This window comes from Cervus elaphus, chromosome 9, assembly GCF_910594005.1.
Source record: "Cervus elaphus chromosome 9, mCerEla1.1, whole genome shotgun sequence".
In the NCBI taxonomy this organism is placed as follows: Eukaryota; Metazoa; Chordata; class Mammalia; order Artiodactyla; family Cervidae; genus Cervus; species Cervus elaphus.
Genome location: NC_057823.1, coordinates 22,016,010 through 22,032,986, shown reverse-complemented (window position 1 = coordinate 22,032,986; position 16,977 = coordinate 22,016,010). Strand labels below are relative to the sequence as shown.

The window sequence follows — 16,977 nt, the reverse complement described above, 5'->3', positions numbered from 1 at the left end:
AGCAATCTACATTTTTTATCTACATTTTTTTTTTTCATTTTTTATCTACATTTTTTAATGGACTCCCTGGTCATTATGTAGTAAAGGGTTCCCCGGGGCCGTACTTTAAACGGAGTCCCAGTGGGAGAAAGGGGCAGTCCCAGAGCCACAGAATTGTTGCTTTTCTTTCTGGCTCGCTTTGTCTCCATGGTCCTCATATCTCTGTTTTTGACTCTAAGTCTCCTTCCTCTCCTTTCTTGGACTGGCCCCGGGTTTGGCCTCTCCCCTGGCATCCGGCCCCTTTCGAGATTCCGGAGGAATCCCCCGAGCCGCCTGGCCCCGCCCTAGGCCCCACCCCACCGCGCGGCGATCTGCTTCCATTGGACTCTTCGTACACCGCCCGCGCTGCCATTGGCTGAGCCTACGTCCTCGCTCGCCCCCACCTCTGCCGGCCCCACTGCGATCCTTTCCGGGCGGGCGGGGGCGGGGCGGGGCCGCACAGAAGGGCGGGGCAATTGGAGGGCGGGACCGAGCTTCCTGCTCCGCCCCGCCGGGTCCCAGTCCTCAGGCACGAGTCTCGCAGCCACAGCAACGGCCTCTCAGAGGCGGCCGGACAGAACCTCGACGGTCGAACCAACGACTGAATCCCAGAGTACAGGTAAGCGAGCGGTGCTGGGGCGCCCCGCATCTCAGCATACCTCGGGGGCCACTTGGTCTCTCTGTTTCTGTCGCTCCCTCTGCTCTGACAACCCCCGGTCGATCAGTATTCCTGCCTCAGTTTCCATCTCCCTCTCTGTTTCTCCCTTTCCCTCTGTCTCTCCTGCTGTGTGGGTCAGGGGAGGCGGACTGGATCTGATCTGCCTCCCCCCACCCCCCGCATGGGTAGTGCTCTGAGACCAGAGCACACCCAACAAGGACTCTGATGGACTCTGCCCGTTTCACAGTGCAGGGTGCCAAGCCCCAGGGCCAGATTTCAGAGCCAGGAGGGCATTCCAGGTGTGGGCAGCCAGGCCAGAGACGTGGAGGTGAGGATGTGTGTGACTTCTGGCTGATCCAGGCAGCTGAGGGCGTCCGGAGCCAGGCCCACCCAGACTGGCCACCTGGGAGTTCCCCAATAGCCTGAAGCCTTGGGCTCAGTTTTGTCAGCTGTGAACTGGGGCTTCGTCACTGAGGTAATTGGTAGTTGACCTGACCCAGATCTGTGTGCATCACAACCCCCAATATCCTGGGGGGGCTCAGCTGGAGGAGGGGCAGCCCCATCTGTAAACAGGCCTCTGAGGTTACTTCCTGAGCAGGTCTCAGCCCAGCTGGGGGAGGTGAACGTCCTGGGTTTGGGGGTGGGTGGGTAGCATGGGTGAGGGCAGTTCAGCCCAGTGGTTGGGGAGCTCGGACTTTGGAATCAGACAAACCGGAGTTCCTGCTCGGCCGCTCACCACCAGTACCTTGAACAAGTTGATTCCATTCTCCCAGCTTCAGTTTCCTGTCTGAGGGACATAACAACTCCCCCAGGGGTGAGGGCAGCTTGCAGGATTAAATGCAGGAACATGGGCCCTGCGTGTCTCTCCCCTGATCCCCACCTCCTCCTTCTCACCCCCTTCACTCACTCTGCTCCAGCCACACAGCCGCCACACTCCACCAACGCACCAGGCACTCTCCTGCCTCGGGGTCTTTGCAGGAGCTGTTCCCTCTACCTGAATGCCAGGTGCCCAGGAGCCAACTTTAAAACATAACAAGTTGCTAGATGGGCCGGGCCAAGGGCCAGCGGGGCCAGGGCTGGGCAGCTGGGTGGCTGGGAGGGGCGGAGGAGGAGCCGTCCCAGGGACGCTGTACCTATGGAAACCAGAACAAAGAACTGTCGTCCCAGCCACAGGAACACCTGGGCTGAGCTTCTCCCACTTGGCAGGCCTAGTGGCCTGGGACGCCAGTGGTGGGTGAGTGCCCAAATCTCTTGGGGGAGGCAAACTGGGGACTCAAACCCCACTCTGATGGAGGGTGGGGGTTCCTAAAAGACCAGTCAGGCAGGCCCCGTGGAGGCCCCATGATATCCCCTTCTGCTGTGTGGCCTTAGGCAGGTCAAGGGCTGCCTGAGCCTCAGTTTCCTCACCTGAGACCTGGGGAGGGGAGGGGCCTTTTGGTTGCTTGGTGATCTGATGTGATGGGTTCAGAAGGCCTCAATGTCCCTGTCTGTCAAATGGGGCCACAACAGGGTGCCTAGGACATAACTCCGGCTATTGTCATGGAAATAGCTCCAGAGGCAGGTGCTGAAGAAATGACTCATGCTTGTGCAGGTGTTACAGACTGAGATGACCTAGAGACAGGCAGGACTTGGCCTTACAGAGAATTTGGGCTTTCACCCCAGAATCTGCGACGTATACCCCTCCATCAGATGACTTCCTCCAGCATCTCACCACGTGAGGCATTCAGGACTGGTCTTGGCATCCTCTGGTCAAGTCCTTGGGATCTTCCAAGGCTCCATCCTGCAGGTCTCACTTTTCCCTTCTGTCCAAAGGGGCGGTGGAGGTTGGGGAGTGTCCACCTGGAAGAGACCCTTTCAGAAGTGTTCGCGCTTTGCTTCTATGTGACCTTAGGATATCTGTCTTTCTCTTTGCCTCAGTTTCCCTGGCTGGATAGTGGGGCCCTTGGATGACATCTCTGACTTCCTTTCTGGCACTGAAAGGCCATCTATTCATTCAACAACCTGGTTCTGAGTGCCTACTGTAAGCCAAGCCTGGTGCAGGGTGCCCAGAACCCAGCAATGACCCAAGTCCATGTGGTGCACCCCTTCCTGCCCCCTGGATTCAGCTCACATTCATCCAGAGAAAGTCATTAGGCTTAGCTGTAATTGCATGAAGGACTGGAGGGGCAGATGGATGGGGAAGTTAGTTGAGATGGGGAATTTGGGAGGGACTCCTGAGGAAGTGACATTTGAATTGAAGCTCAATGGCAAGAAATAAATAGCCATGCAGAGACGAGGGGCAATCCAGGCAGAGGGCACAACCCATGCAAAGGCCCTGGGGTAGCACCAGGCTCCATGTGCTGGTGGAACAACCAGGAGGCCTGTGTGTCAGGAGCAAAGTGAGTGAGGGGGAGAGAGGAAGGAGGGGAGGGCAGGGAGGGGACGGAGTAGGTCGTGCATGGCCTTGTGGGCCCCGGGAGGACTTGGGATTTTACTTTGAGGGAGGTGGGAGCCCTGAGGGGAGGACTAAGGTGTTCGCTGGCGCCCTCTGGCGGCTTCTCCAGAGAGGAACCCGGACCGGGGACGCGGACCAGAGACACGATGGAGGCTGCGGAGAGGTGAGAAGTGGGTGGAGCCAGGACTCTAAAGGGCTGTGTCTACAGTCCTGCCAGGTGACCCTCGAACCTCTGCCACTTGCTGTTAAAAATCAACCTGAGTCCCAGCCTCTCCTGTCCTCTGCAGTGGGGTGGGCTTCGGTCTCCCAACATTCATTTTTGCCCATCCGTTCCTTACCCTCAACCCCCGTCCCTCGCCCAATCCCTGCTCTTTCTTCAGTGGAGATCTGACCACCGTGGAAAGTGTCCTAGTTCTTGCCGCAGTCCGGCAGGCAGGCAGACCCTGCCCATCTTTGGGGTGGCCCCCGAAGGCTCTGGGAAACCCCGTTTGAGAACCACTGGTATCCCCTCCCCCCGCTCAGACAAACAGGTAGCCCTCAGCCCCGCTTTCTCCATATCCAAATGGGCGCCAGATGTGAGGTCTGAGTGATGGTTGATAAAGGGCTGGAAGCAGCGGGTACCCTGGTGTTGGCTGGAAGCAGCAGGTGCTCTGGTGTTAGCGAAGAGTATGGAATGGGAACAAAGACCGTGGGGGCATTTACCATGGCGAGCAGAGACCCGGAGCCCCCCGCCATCCAACCCCACCCCAGGCTGCCCTGGGCCCCTGCAGCCAGGGCTGAGGGAGAAAGGTGGGGCGGCAGCCCTGGCCCCGCTGAGCGGGCCCATCAATTATTGATGCCCTTTGTTGGGACATGAAGAATTCATGTGGAGGGCAGGCTGCTCCGTGGACCAGTGGCATGCCGGAGCCGGCCTCACCCCAATCATCAGTCACGTGCTGTATTGTTGGGAATTTTGCCACCCAGTTGTTAATATCCCCGTTATTAAAAATGACAGACTGTCAATAAAACTGGAAGAAAAAATAAATTTAAAAAAATGACAGGCTGTGAACTTACAGTCAAATACATTATGTTTAAAACAAAGGTATGGATGGGAATTCCCTGGCGGTCCAGTGGTTAGGGCTCCCAGCTGTCACTGCAGGGGACCCAGGTTCCATCCCTGGTGGATAAATGAACGGCACAAGCTGCGTGGCACTGCCAAAAAGAAGAAAAACACCCACAGAGCTACAGAATACTGTCCATCCATAAAAAGGAGTGAAGGGCTGACACTCGTTACAATGCTGATAAACCTTGAAAACGGGATGCCCAGTGAGAGAAGCCAGACACAGAAGGACACAGAGTGTGTGATTCCATTTATGTGAAAAAACAGGCAAATCCATGGAGATGGAAAGTAAATTAGTGGTTGCCAGGGCCTGGGGGAGGGGATAGGGAGTGACTGCTGATGGGGATGGGGTTTCTTTTTTTTTTTTTTAAAAGGGACTTCCCTGGTGGTCCAGTGGTTAAGAATCTGCCTTGTAATGCAGAGGACACTGGTTTGATCTCTGGTCCAGGACGATCCATATGCCTCAGGGCAACTAAACCCATGCACCACAGCACTGAGCCAGCTCTCCAGAGCCTGTGAGTGGCAACTGCTGAAGCCTGAGCACCTAGAGCCCATGGGCCCCACCAAGAGGAGCCACCGCAGTGAGAAGCCCACGCCCTGCAACAAAGAGTATCCCCCGCTTGCCGCAACTAGAGAAAGCCCAGGTGCAGCAATGCAGACCCACCATTCCTTCCCCCCAGATAAGAATAATAAATTAAAAAATAGATATTTTATTTACTGGGTTGCACTGGGATCTCTGAACTTTGTTGTGGCTTACAGACTCTTATATGCCATGCATGCGGGATCCAGTTCCCTGAGCAGGGATCGAACCTGGGTCCCATTCTTGGAATCTTAGCCACTGGACAACCAGGGAAGTTCAAGGGATGGGCTTTCTTTCTGGAGGGATGAGAATGTTTCGGAATTAAATAGTGGTGATGGTTACCCAGGTCAGTGAATATATAAAATCCACTGAACTGTACACTTTAAAAGCATGGATTTGATGGTATGTGACTTAAATACTTCAAAATAACTTATAAAAAAGCAAAGGTCATAAATGGTCAAAAATCCTAACTTTCAGGACTTCCTTGGTGGTCCAGTGCTTAAGACTCTGACCTTCCAATGAAGGGGGCACAGGTTCCATCTCTGGTCTGGAAACTAAGATCCCACATGCCAGGCAGTGCAGACAAAAAAAGAAAATATATATCCTTTCTAATTATTTTACTGCATTGCACAATGACCTCTATGCTCTCGAGGTTATTTCTGTTTGGTGGAAATGGTGAGCAGTTTGTTCCAACTCCGTGGTCAAGTTGGAAGCTTGAAACTGGCCATGGCAAGAGAATTTACACCATGGATATTGGCAGATGCTACAAATCAGGGTTTGATGTATTGTTCAGTCATCCTCTAATCCAGAGGCTGGTCAGCCTTTTTCTATAAAGGGCCAGATAGTAAATATTTTTGGCTTTGCAAGCCACATGGCCTCTGTTGCCTCTATTCAAGACTGTGCTTTGATATGTACACAAGTGGGCATGGCTGAGTGCCAACAAAACTTTATAAAAACAGGCAGCCGGACAGAGTTTGCCACCCCCAGTATAATTCCAGGTAATGTCAATAATGAAAATTAAATGTTAAAGGGTGGTGTGTCTCTAGTTGCTTGCTTTCGAATAGCACAAAAAAACCTTGAGGGGATATTCCCTCACTATTGGAAAACCACTGTTGGATTCTGCAAAAAAAAAGTCACTCACTTGGCCAGTGAGTGAGTAAGTGAAGTCCAAGTTTTCTCTTCTCATATGAAAGAGAAGATCCAGCGACATCCATGTCAGAACTGCTTTCATTTATCCATAGCAACCACAGATTGGCTATTGGAACCAATTTTACAACTGGGCTTCCCTCATGGCTCAGCGGTAAAGAACCCGTCTGCCAATACAGGAGACATGGGTTCGATCCCTGGGTCAAGAAGATACCCTGGAGGAGGAAACGGCAACCCACTCCAGTATTCTTGCCTGGGTAATCCCATGGACAGAGGAGCCTGATGGGCTGTAGTCCATGGAGTCACAAGACAGACACGACTTAGCCACTAAACACCACCACCACCACCAGTTAGGCAAAACTGAGAACATTTATCAAGCATCGATTGGCTGCGTGAAATTTACAACGAGGTTTGCTATTTTCTTAAGTTGCACGGCGCACATCCTTTATGTCAGTAAAGTTTATGGAAAACATACGTATGTACCTACATGCCTACTTCCCGCCCCCCCCGGAGAGCTGGTGGCTAAGAACTTTCCAGCAGGTGGTGAATGGGATGAGATGTAGCATTCCCAGTGTACCTAGGGAGGAGTTAGGGCCCCTGGGAGTCGGGGTGGAATCCCCATCACCTCCACGCCCAGCGTCCAGCACCAGGAATGTGTGGGTGGAGAGGCCACGCCCACCTGGTGGAGACCCCGAGGCTGGACCATGCCTAGCATGTTACAGGGACAGTGAGAGAGGAGATGAAGTGGGGAAGGTCGCTGATGGGGCAGGGGTGGGGGCTGGCCCTCCCCCAGAGTTTGCGGACTGAAAGGATTGGGAGGAACAGATCTGCCAGGCCGAGTGCCCTTCCCCTCTGGGAGGGCTCACATAGAGTCCTGCCTCCCCGCCTCTGCCTGGGCAAGGAAAGGATGCTGTCATGTCTAGAGCAACCCGAGGCTCCAGGTCGATGTCTGGTCAGTTTAGGAGCTGGAGTGTCCAAAATGGGGACAGGGACAAAGGTCAGAGCCGAAGAGACAAAGTGGGGTTGGCAGAGGGCATAAGTCTGAGGTAGGGATGGAGGCCAGGGTTCTGGGAAGAACATGGAGTATAGGAGTTGACAGAGTCAGAGATTCAGCAACTGGACACACATTTCACAGATGGGAAAGCTGCCCTCAGGGGCTGGGGCTGGTCCGGGGTCTTGGTGGGGAGACCTCAGAGCTGTGGCAGACTTGGACGGTGGGCTCCTAGGAGGCTGGGGACCAGTCTCCGGTCTCCTCGCTGCGCTGCCGTGCCCCAGGGCCTTTGTACGTGCTGTCCCCTCTGCCTGGCTCATTTTGCCTCAGGCCCCGTCCTTCCAGTCCCAGCTACAGGGGCTCCTCCTCCAGGAAGACTTCCCGACCACTGGCCTAGGTCACCTGCTGTCCCTGGCTGTCACTGCCCCCAACCCAGGCCTTAACTGTCTCTGAAATTATCCTGTTTATTCCACATTCATTGGTTCCTGCTGTCTCCTCCGTCCAGCAGGGGTGACCCCTCTTAGGCGGCTGTTTTGGAAATTCGGAGGGTTTTTTCCCCCACTTGTGATAATAACAGGATGTGCTTGCATTTCAGGGGCAGGGGCCAGGGACACTAGGCATCCAGCTATGCTCAGGGCAGCCCCTCAGCCCACAACTTCCTAATGTCCTGCCAGAAATGTAAACCAATGACCGGGAGTTTTAATTTTCAGTGAACATACCTGAAATGCAACTCCTGGGCAAATCAGGGGAAGATGGAGTTTTGGTCTGTTTGTTTGTTTGTTATGTTTTTGTATTATGGTACAAGTCACATAATAACCACGTTTAACTTGTACATTTCAGTGCTACTAAGTACATCCACGTTGTTGTGCAACCGTCACCATCATCGGTCGCCCGAATCTTTCACTTTCCTAAACTGAAACTCAGTCCCCGTTAAATACTAAATCCCCATTCTGCTCCCCATCTCCCTACCCCATGGCCCCTGGCATCTACCAATGTACTTTCTATGAATTTGACTATTCTAGGTATAATGGAGTCAAACAGTATTTGTCTGCACCTGATGTATACTGGAATGCATTTTTAAGGTTAACCTGCGATATGTCCTACAAACAGATGGGACCTTTGGAGTTCTTTTTGTGATAGAAATTTGTATCTTCGTGTTCACTGCAGTGCTGCATCAAGGGGCAAACCTCTGACAGATTCACTCTGTCATTGAGTGCAGTGGGCCTGAGGTTTTCTTTTTTGAAGATTTCTGTCTTCTTATGTGGACCATTTTCATTTATTTATTTTATAATTTTATTTATTTTTGGCTGTGCTGGGTCTTCGTTGCTGTGTGGGCTTTTCTGTAGTTGCTCTAGTGCTCGGGCTTATTGCAGTGACTTCCCCTGTTGCGGAGGACGGGCCCTGGGGCGCTCGGGCTTCAGTAATTGCAGTCCCCGGGCTCCAGAGCACAGGCTCGATGGTCATGGCTCACGAGCTTAGTTGCTTCGCAGCATGTGGGGTCTTCCCACACCAGGGATCAAACCCATGTCTCCTGCATTGGCAGGCAGATTTGTTATCACTGAGCCACCAGGGGAAGCCCTTAAAGTCTTTGTTGGAATTTTGTTACAATATTGGTTTTATTTTATGTTTTGGGGTTCTTTTTTGGCCATGAGACATGTGGGGTCTTAGCTCCCCAGCTAGAGATTGAACCCACATCTCCAGGATTAGAAGCACAGTCTTAACCACTGGACCTCCAGGGAAGTCCCAATGTATTTAGCATTTTTAAAAAATTATTTATTATTTTTGGTTGTGCTGCGCCTTTGTTGCTGTGTGGGCTTTCTCTAGTTGGGGCAAGCAGGGGCTGCTCTCTAGTTGAGGTACACAGGCTTCTCGTTACGGTGGTTTCTCGTTGCAGAGCACGGGCTCAGGACACACAGGCTTCAGTAGTTGTGGCTCATGGGCTTAGTTGCTCCCAGATCAGGGATCGAACCTATTTCTCCTGAGTTGGCAAGCAGATTCTTTACCACTGAGACATCAGGAAAATCCTATTTAACATGTTTAAAGTGAGGCATTATATATGTGTGTGTGTGTGTGTGTGTGTGTGTACATACATATATATATATATAGGCTTCCCTGGTGGCTCAGTGGTAAAGAATCCGCCTGTCAATGCAGGAGATGCCGGTTTGTTTGATTCCTGGGTTGGGAAGATCCCCTGGAGAAGGAAATGGCAATCCACTCCAGTATTCTCGCTTGGGAAATCCCCTGGACAGAGACACCTGGTGGCCTATAGTCCAGGTGTCACAAAGAGTCAGACACGACTTAGTGACTAAACAACAAATATATAGTAAGGGGCACAAAGGTATAAAATATGCCCACTGGGTATAGGTGCATTGAGTGTTCCGCTTGATGATGTGTAATTCACGTATTGTAAAATTCACTAAGGTGTTCACATCCCAAAACATTCTTCAACTGCCAAAAGACATCCTGTCTCCATTAGCAGTCACTCTCCATTCTGTGCTCCCCAGCCCCTGACAACAGGAACCCACTCTCTGCGTCTGTGGATCTTCCTGTTCTGGACGTTTCCTGTCAGTGGAATCACACCCTGTTGTGTCCTTCTGTGTCTGCGTCTCTCACTGAGCATCGTGTCCTCAGGGTCCATCCATGTGGTAGCGAGTGTCAGGGCTTCACTGCTTTTCAGGGCTGAGTGATGCTCCCGTGTGTGGAGGGACCACATTTGTTTGTCCATCTATATGTGGGTGGGTGTTTGTGTCATTTCCATGTTTTGGCTAGTACAAATGTGCTGCTATCTATGCCCATGTGTGTTTATGTTTTTATGTGAACATATATTTTCATTTCTTGGGGGGGGTTGATGCTTAGGAGCGGAATTGCTGGGTCATGTGGTAACTGTGTTTGTTCGAGGACCTGCCAGAAAACTGTTCCCCACAGTGGCTGCACCATCTTCTGTTTCTACCAGCCTTGGATGAGGGCTTGTTTCTCCCAACCTCGCCAGCCCTGCTTCTTGTCTGTATTTCTGGCAGTAGCCATTCTTGTGGGGTGAGGTATTATATTATTATGAGCTCGACTTCCATTTTCCTCCTAGCCAGTGATGTTGAGCATCTTTTCACCTGCTTATCGGCCATTTATATACCTTCTTTGGAGAAATGTTAGATTTTTTTAACTGAGGTCTAATTCATACACCATAAAATTCACCCCTTGAAAGTCGACAATTTGCTGGGTTTTAGTGTATTCACATTGCTTTGCAGCCACCCAGCTCGATGACGTTTTACATTCATGTAGACCCAGATTGAGGCACAGAACTGGCAACACTCCAGGGACTCCCCTGGTGGCCCAGTGGCTAATATGCCCAACTGCAAACGCTGGGGGCACAGGTTCTCTCCCTGTTTGGGGAACTAGGGTCCCGCATCCTGTGTGGCATGGCCAAAATAAAATTTCTTTTTTTTTAAAGAAATATTCCAGAGTTTGCCTGTACAATCCTGCTCACTATTCTCACCACCTATTAATTTTATTTTTATACCGGCGGGTGGAGATAGACAGTGCTGCCTGTGGACTCTGTTTCAGGGAAGTGAGGGCACCCAAATTATTTTGGAACAAGGAGGTGGCATGGGGTCTAGCCGGCCGGGATCCCTGGGGAGGCGGGGACCCAATCTCTTTTGGTCCAGGTATAGAATCTGCCTGATGAGCAGGAGAACCAGGTTCAATCCCTGGGTCAGGAAAATCCCCTAAAGGAGGAAATGGCAACCCACTCTAGTATTCTTGCTTGTGAAATCCCCTGGAAAAGGAGCCTGGCGGGTTACAGTCCATGGGGTCACAAAGAGTCAGACACGACTGAAGCGACTTAGCACACACATATTCCCAGCCCTAAGACACAGCTGGTGCTCTATAAACGCTCACTGAGGACCTGAATGAGCGTCCCAGCCGAGCCCTGGAAGCTTCATCGGGCATTTCTGGCTCGTGACGACAGTGGGGTGATCTGGCATTGGGTCCGCTGGGCAGTCCCTGGGAAGGCCCTGCCCCCGCCAGGCCCCTCCCGCCGGCCTGCCCTTGGACCTGGATGAGCACAGCTGGCAGGAAGGAAGGCTGGGGTCTATTTTGGTCCCCAGAGTGCTCCCCGGGGAAAGCAGTCATCTCCCTGTCTGGCTGCTTGGAGGGGGGTGCGTTTCTGATAGAACAATGGACGGAGGAGAAGGGGGGTGGGCCACCATGCAGCTGGGCTGGTCCAGGTGTCACAGATCTGGGGACTGGCCCGAGGGGCTAAGAGTATGGAGTCTCCCCCTCCACCCCCACCCCTCTTCCTCCTATGCTTGGCAGGGTGGGGGTCGGGCAGCGCTGCTGCCGTGGGCCCAGGCTCTTCCTGAAGCCAGTCAGTAGGACCAGCCTCCCCTCTGAACCAACACGCACAAGCTCAGGACTTGCAGACGGGAAGGTCAAGGCCCAGCGAGGGGCAGAGCCCTGCCTGGGGCCACACAGTAACGGAATAGGGCAGAAAGACCTGAGCGCCAGGGTTCTTGGGATCCAGGGAAAGGCCTTCTCCTCTCTCTGAGACTCAGTTTATCCATCTGTAAACTGGGGGACCCAGGGTGTTGGGAGTTCCCTCCGGGTTTCAATGTCTGCAGACACCCCCCCGCTTATTCATTCAGCAAACACTTACTGGGTGCCTGCTGAGTACCAGGCCCCAGGCTGGCCACCAGAGCAAGAAACATACAGTCCCTGCCCACGCCGTCAGGCCTGGTGTGACGGACACTGAGACCAAGTGCTCAGAACTGCAATGGAGGACGGACGCTGGGGAACCAGCATAGCCTGGGACATCCGGAAGTCTTCCGGGAGGAGGTGACAGTCACTCTGAGACTTGAATGAGGAGCAGGAGTTTACAGGTGATGAGACCAGGAGGGGTCCACATAGAGGGAACAGAATAGAATGCCCTAGGGACTTCCCTGGCGGTCCAGTGGTTAAGACTCTGTGCTTCCAATGCAGGGGGTGTGGATTTGATCCCAGGTTGGGAAGCTAAGATCCCATATGCCACCTAGTGTGACCAAAAAGAAAAATAAAGAATAGAATGTTCTAGAGAAATTGGTGAGAAGGCATCCTTGCTGAGAACATAGCGGAGAAATAGGTCTGTTCAGAGAGCTAAAGGACGCAGAGCCTGAAGGTCAGAAGTCGGGACAGTGGTCCAGCCTCTTGCACAGGGAAATCTCACAGCCTGGGGGGCCCTCAGGTTGGCCACACGTTTCTGTCCTGAGATGGAGTCAGTTCTCCATCCTGACAGTCACCATCCTCCATTTTACAGACGGGGAAACTGAGGCATAGGGCAGTTATATTGCTTGGCCATGGGGTCAGAGCCAGGAGCAAGCCCCAGATATCAGGGCTGGTTGTGTCACGGGGGATATCTCCCAGCCCCCCAAGACTGAGGGCGACTCCCAGGCATCAGCTAGGGAAGGCAGAGGTAGCTGGGTGCAGAGAGGGTGGGGCAGGCGGTCCCTGTGTTGCTGTGTGGCCTTGGGGAAATGGCTAAGCCTCTCTGAGCCTGGTCTGAGCCATTCTGCAAATGGGCAGCCAGCTCAGTACAATATCAGGCAGAAGTGATGAAATAGGCACCAGCCACTGCTCAGGGCCTGCCATGTGATGCTGAGTCACCCGCACCCCGCTCTGGCCCCAGCCTGTGGACAGGGTCTGGGACTGGTGTAGGGGGCAGGGAGGCCCGGGTCATTCATCACCAGGCCTGTCCTGACCTCTGTGGGCAGCAAGAGGGCGGCTGAGGGTTGGGACTCCTCCCAGCGTCTGAGCTCACACAAAGAGGGGCTTTGTGGGGGCTCCCATGGCTGAGTGGGCACCCACATGGCATTCCTGGTCAGGCTGGCCCGCAGCTGGGGTGGCGGTGGATTCTGACCAGAGCCTGGGGCAGCAGTGGGGGAGGGCTGGGGGTGGGCCTCAGGCTCCCTCATTCATTGGGCAGATGCTTCTGGAGTCTCCAGAAACAGAGTGGATAGGGAATCAGGCCATTATCTCCCCTGGGGCCTGTGGTGATGCAGACCACTGAGGCAGCAAAGCCAGAGTGTGGAGCAGAGATGGGGGATGCCTGGGGTGCTGGGTGACTCATAGGAGGTGCCTCACTGTCAGTTTGGCTGTTCAGGGATGGCTTCCCAGAGGTGGTGTTCAGGCTGAGCTGAGGGATGAAGCTGCCAGGGGAAGAGGCAGGGGCTTGGAGGCCAGGGCTTTGGGGCATATATATGAGTCCGCCAAGGAAGAGGCAGGGGTTTGGGGGCTAAGGTATTGAGGGATGTATAGGAGTTCACCAGGGAAGAGGCAGGGACCCAAATGGAGTGTGGGGCTTGGTCTCAAGAGCCATGAGGAGCTTCCAGCTGGTTCTTAGAAGGAAAGGACTATGCCCAGATGTGCAGTTTAGGAAGAATTCTGGTGCTGAGGGGGAGGCTTCAGAGCCTGGGAAATCTGGAAGACGGCCATGGCAGGAGGGACATGAGGGACAGGCTTCTGCAGTCGGAGGCGTGGTTGCTGATCCAGGAGCACCAGCCTGCCACTCACCTCGGCCACCTGCCCGGTCCTTTCCTGGGCGCAAGCTGACGCATGTCAGTGTTTCTGTATCAGAGGAGTCATCAGAACTCTGTGCTTCCCAAAACCCCACAAATGGCCCTGGGGAGCCCCCACCCAGCTGCTGCCCCCCTGACTCATCTAGGGCCTGACTAAGGCCTCAGGGGTGTCTGCTGTAAACTCATGGGGCTGGGGAGATGGGGTGTTGCTAACTGCGCTCCTCCCCTACCCTGAACAGCCTGAGGCGGGGGCTGGGACCCTGTCTCATGGAGCTGTGGAGTGAGGCCAGGACCCCCGTGGTCACGCAGCCTGAGCCCTTCTCAGCTCAGAGCAAGGCTACAGTGGGTCTGCGAGGCTGGAGCCAGGGCCCGCACGTAGTGGGATTCAGAAAGCCCTACTCATTAATATCCAAAATATATAATCAGTTCATACAGCTCAGTAACAGAAAAAACAAACATCCCAATCAGAAAATGGACAGACCTAAATAGACATTTCTTCAAGGACATACAGATGGCCAATAGGCACAAGAAAAGATGCTCAACATTGCTAATAGAAGAGAAATGCAAATCACAACTACAGTGAGGTATCACCCCACACCTCTTAGAATCAGTTCAGTTCAGTTGCTCAGTTGTATCCAACTCTTGGTGACCCCATAGACTGCAGCATGCCAGGCTTCCCTGTCCATCACCAACTCCCAGAGCTTACTCAAACTCATGTCCATTGAGTCGGTGGTGCCATCCAACCAACTCATCCTCTGTTGTCCTCTTAGAATGGCCATCGTTAAAAAGTCTATAAATAACAAATGCTGGACAGGGTGTGGAGAAAAGGGAACCCTTCCATACTATTAGTGGAAATGGAAATTGGTGCAGTCACTATGGAGAACAGTATGCAGGGTCCTCAAAAATCTAAAAATAGCGCTGCCAGATGATCTAGCAATCCCACTCCTGGGCATATACCTGGACAAAACTATAACTCAAAAAGATACATGCACTCCTATGTTCATAGCAGCACTATTTACAATAGCCAGGACATGGGAGCAACCTAAATGTCCATCAACAGATGAGTGGATAAAGATGTGGTGTATATATATAATGGACTACCACTCAGCCATAAAAAAGAATGAAATAATGCCATATGCAGCAACATGGACGGACCCAGAGATTCTCATACTAAGAGGACTAAGTCAGAGAAAGACAAATACCATATATGATATCACTTATATGTGGAACCTAAAGTATGGCACAAATGAACTTATCTACGAAACAGAGATACCAAAGGAACATTTAGAGATACCAAGGGAACATTTCATGCAAAGATGGGCACAAAAAAGGACAGATCTGGACCTAACAGAAGCAGAAGATATTAAGAAGAGGTGGCAAGAATACACAAGAGAGCTATACAAAAAAGATCTTTATGACCCAGATAACCACGATGGTGTGATCACTCACCTAGAGCCAGACATCCTGGAATGCGAAGTCAAGTGGGACTTAGGAAGCATCATTACAAACAAAGCTAGTGGAGGTGATGGAATTCCAGTTGAGCTATTTCAAATCCTAAAAGATGATGCTATGAAAGCGCTGCACTCAATATGCCAGCAAATTTGGAAAATTCAGCAGTGGTCACAGGACTGGAAAAGGTCAGTTTTCACTGCAATCCCAAAGAAAGGCAATGCCAAAGAATGCTCAAACTACCACACAATTGCACTCATCTCACACGCTAGTAAAGAAATGCTCAAAATTCTCCAAGTCAGGCTTCAACAGTATGTGAACTGTCAACTTCAAGCTGGATTTAGAAAAAGCAGAGGAACCAGAGATCAAATTGCCAACATCCGCTGGATCATCGAAAAAGCAAGAGAGTTCCAGAAAAACATCTACTACTGCTTTATTGACTATGCCAAAGCCTTTGACTGTGTGGATCACAACAAACTGTGGAAAATTCTTCAGGAGATGGGAATACCAGACCACTTTACCTGCCTCCTGAGAAATCTGTATGCAGGTCAAAAAGCATCAGGTAGAACTGGACATGGAACAATAGACTGGTTCCAAATCAGGAAAGGAGTACGTCAAGGCTGTATATTGTCACCCTGCTTATTTAACTTATATGGAGAGCATATCATGCTTTCGCATGGGCTGGATGAAGCACAAGTTGGAATCAAGATCACCAGGAGAAATATCAATAACCTTAGATATGCAGATAGCACCACCCTTATGGCAGAAAGTGAAGAATTCAAGAGCCTCTTGATGAAAATGAAAGAGGAGAGTGAAAAAGCTGGCTTGAAACTCAACATTCAGAAAACTAAGATCATGGCATCTAGTCCCATCACTTCATGGCAAACAGATGGGGAACATGGAAACAGTGACAGACTTTATTTTGGGGGCTCCAAAATCACTCCAGATAGCGACTGCAGCCATGAAATTAAAAGATGCTTGCTCCTTGGAAGAAAACCTATGACCAACCTAGACAGCATATTAAAAAGCAGAGACATTACTTTGCCAACAAAGATCTGTCTAGTCAAAGCTATGGTTTTTCCAGTGGTCATGTATGGATGTGAGAGTTGGACTATAAAGAAAGCTGAGCGCCTTTTGAACTGTGGTGTTGGAGAAGACTCTTGAGAGTCCCTTGGACTGCAAGAAGATCCAACCAGTCCCCTAAAGGAAATCAGTCCTGAATATTCTTTGGAAGGACTGATGCTGAAGCTGAAGCTCCAGTACTTTGGCCACCTGTTGCAAGACCTGACTCACTGGAAAAGACCCTGATGCTGGGAAAGATTGAAGGCAGGAGAAGGGGATGACAGAGGATGAGATGGTTGGATGGCATCATCAACTCGATGGACAAGAGTCTGAGCAAGCTCTGGGAGTTGGTGACGGACAGGGAGGCCTGGCAGTGCTGCAGTCCATGGGGTTGCAAAGATCGGACATAAGTGAGTGACTGAACTGAACTGAATGAAACAGAAACAGACCCACAGACATAGAGAACAGGACTTCCCTGGTGGCACAGTTTAAGAATCTGCCTGCCAATGCAGGAGACGCATGTTCAATACCTGATCTTGGAAGATCCCACATGCCACGGAGCAACTAAGTCCTGTCCATCACAGCTACTGACGCCTATGCGCCCAGAGCCCAAGCTCAGAAACAAGAGAAGCCACCACAATGAGAAGTCCGCGATCCAAAACTAGAGAGTAGCCCCCACCTTCTACAACTAGAGAAAGCCCGCGCAGCAACAAAGACCCACAACAGCCAAAAATAAAGACATAGACAACAGACTTGCAGTTGCAAGTCTGGGATTAGTTGGGAGTTTGGGATTAGCAGGTGCAAAGTATTGTTTACAGAAATGGCTAAACCACAGGTCCTAGGGTATAACACAGGGAACTATATTCTGTAATAAACCATAACAGAAGGCCCTGCCCAGATTCCACCACTACACATTAATTCCTTTAAGAAACAAATTCCCTTAGGTCCCATCATCTCTTCAGTGTGAATGTTGTTTGTTTTTACAAGCTTTTCCTAAA

At 51.6% G+C, this 16,977-nt stretch overlaps 1 protein-coding gene across 1 annotated transcript in view; it reads left to right on the top strand.

Moving 5' to 3' along the window:
• Positions 1 to 493: 493 nt before the first annotated feature.
• The window catches only part of TNFAIP8L1 (TNF alpha induced protein 8 like 1), a 21,539-nt gene continuing 5,055 nt past the window's right edge, over positions 494 to 16,977 (top strand). The window contains exon 1 of the mRNA XM_043911901.1: positions 494 to 637. The gene's annotated coding sequence lies outside the window, so the exon portion shown is untranslated. The remainder of the gene's footprint in view (positions 638 to 16,977) is intronic.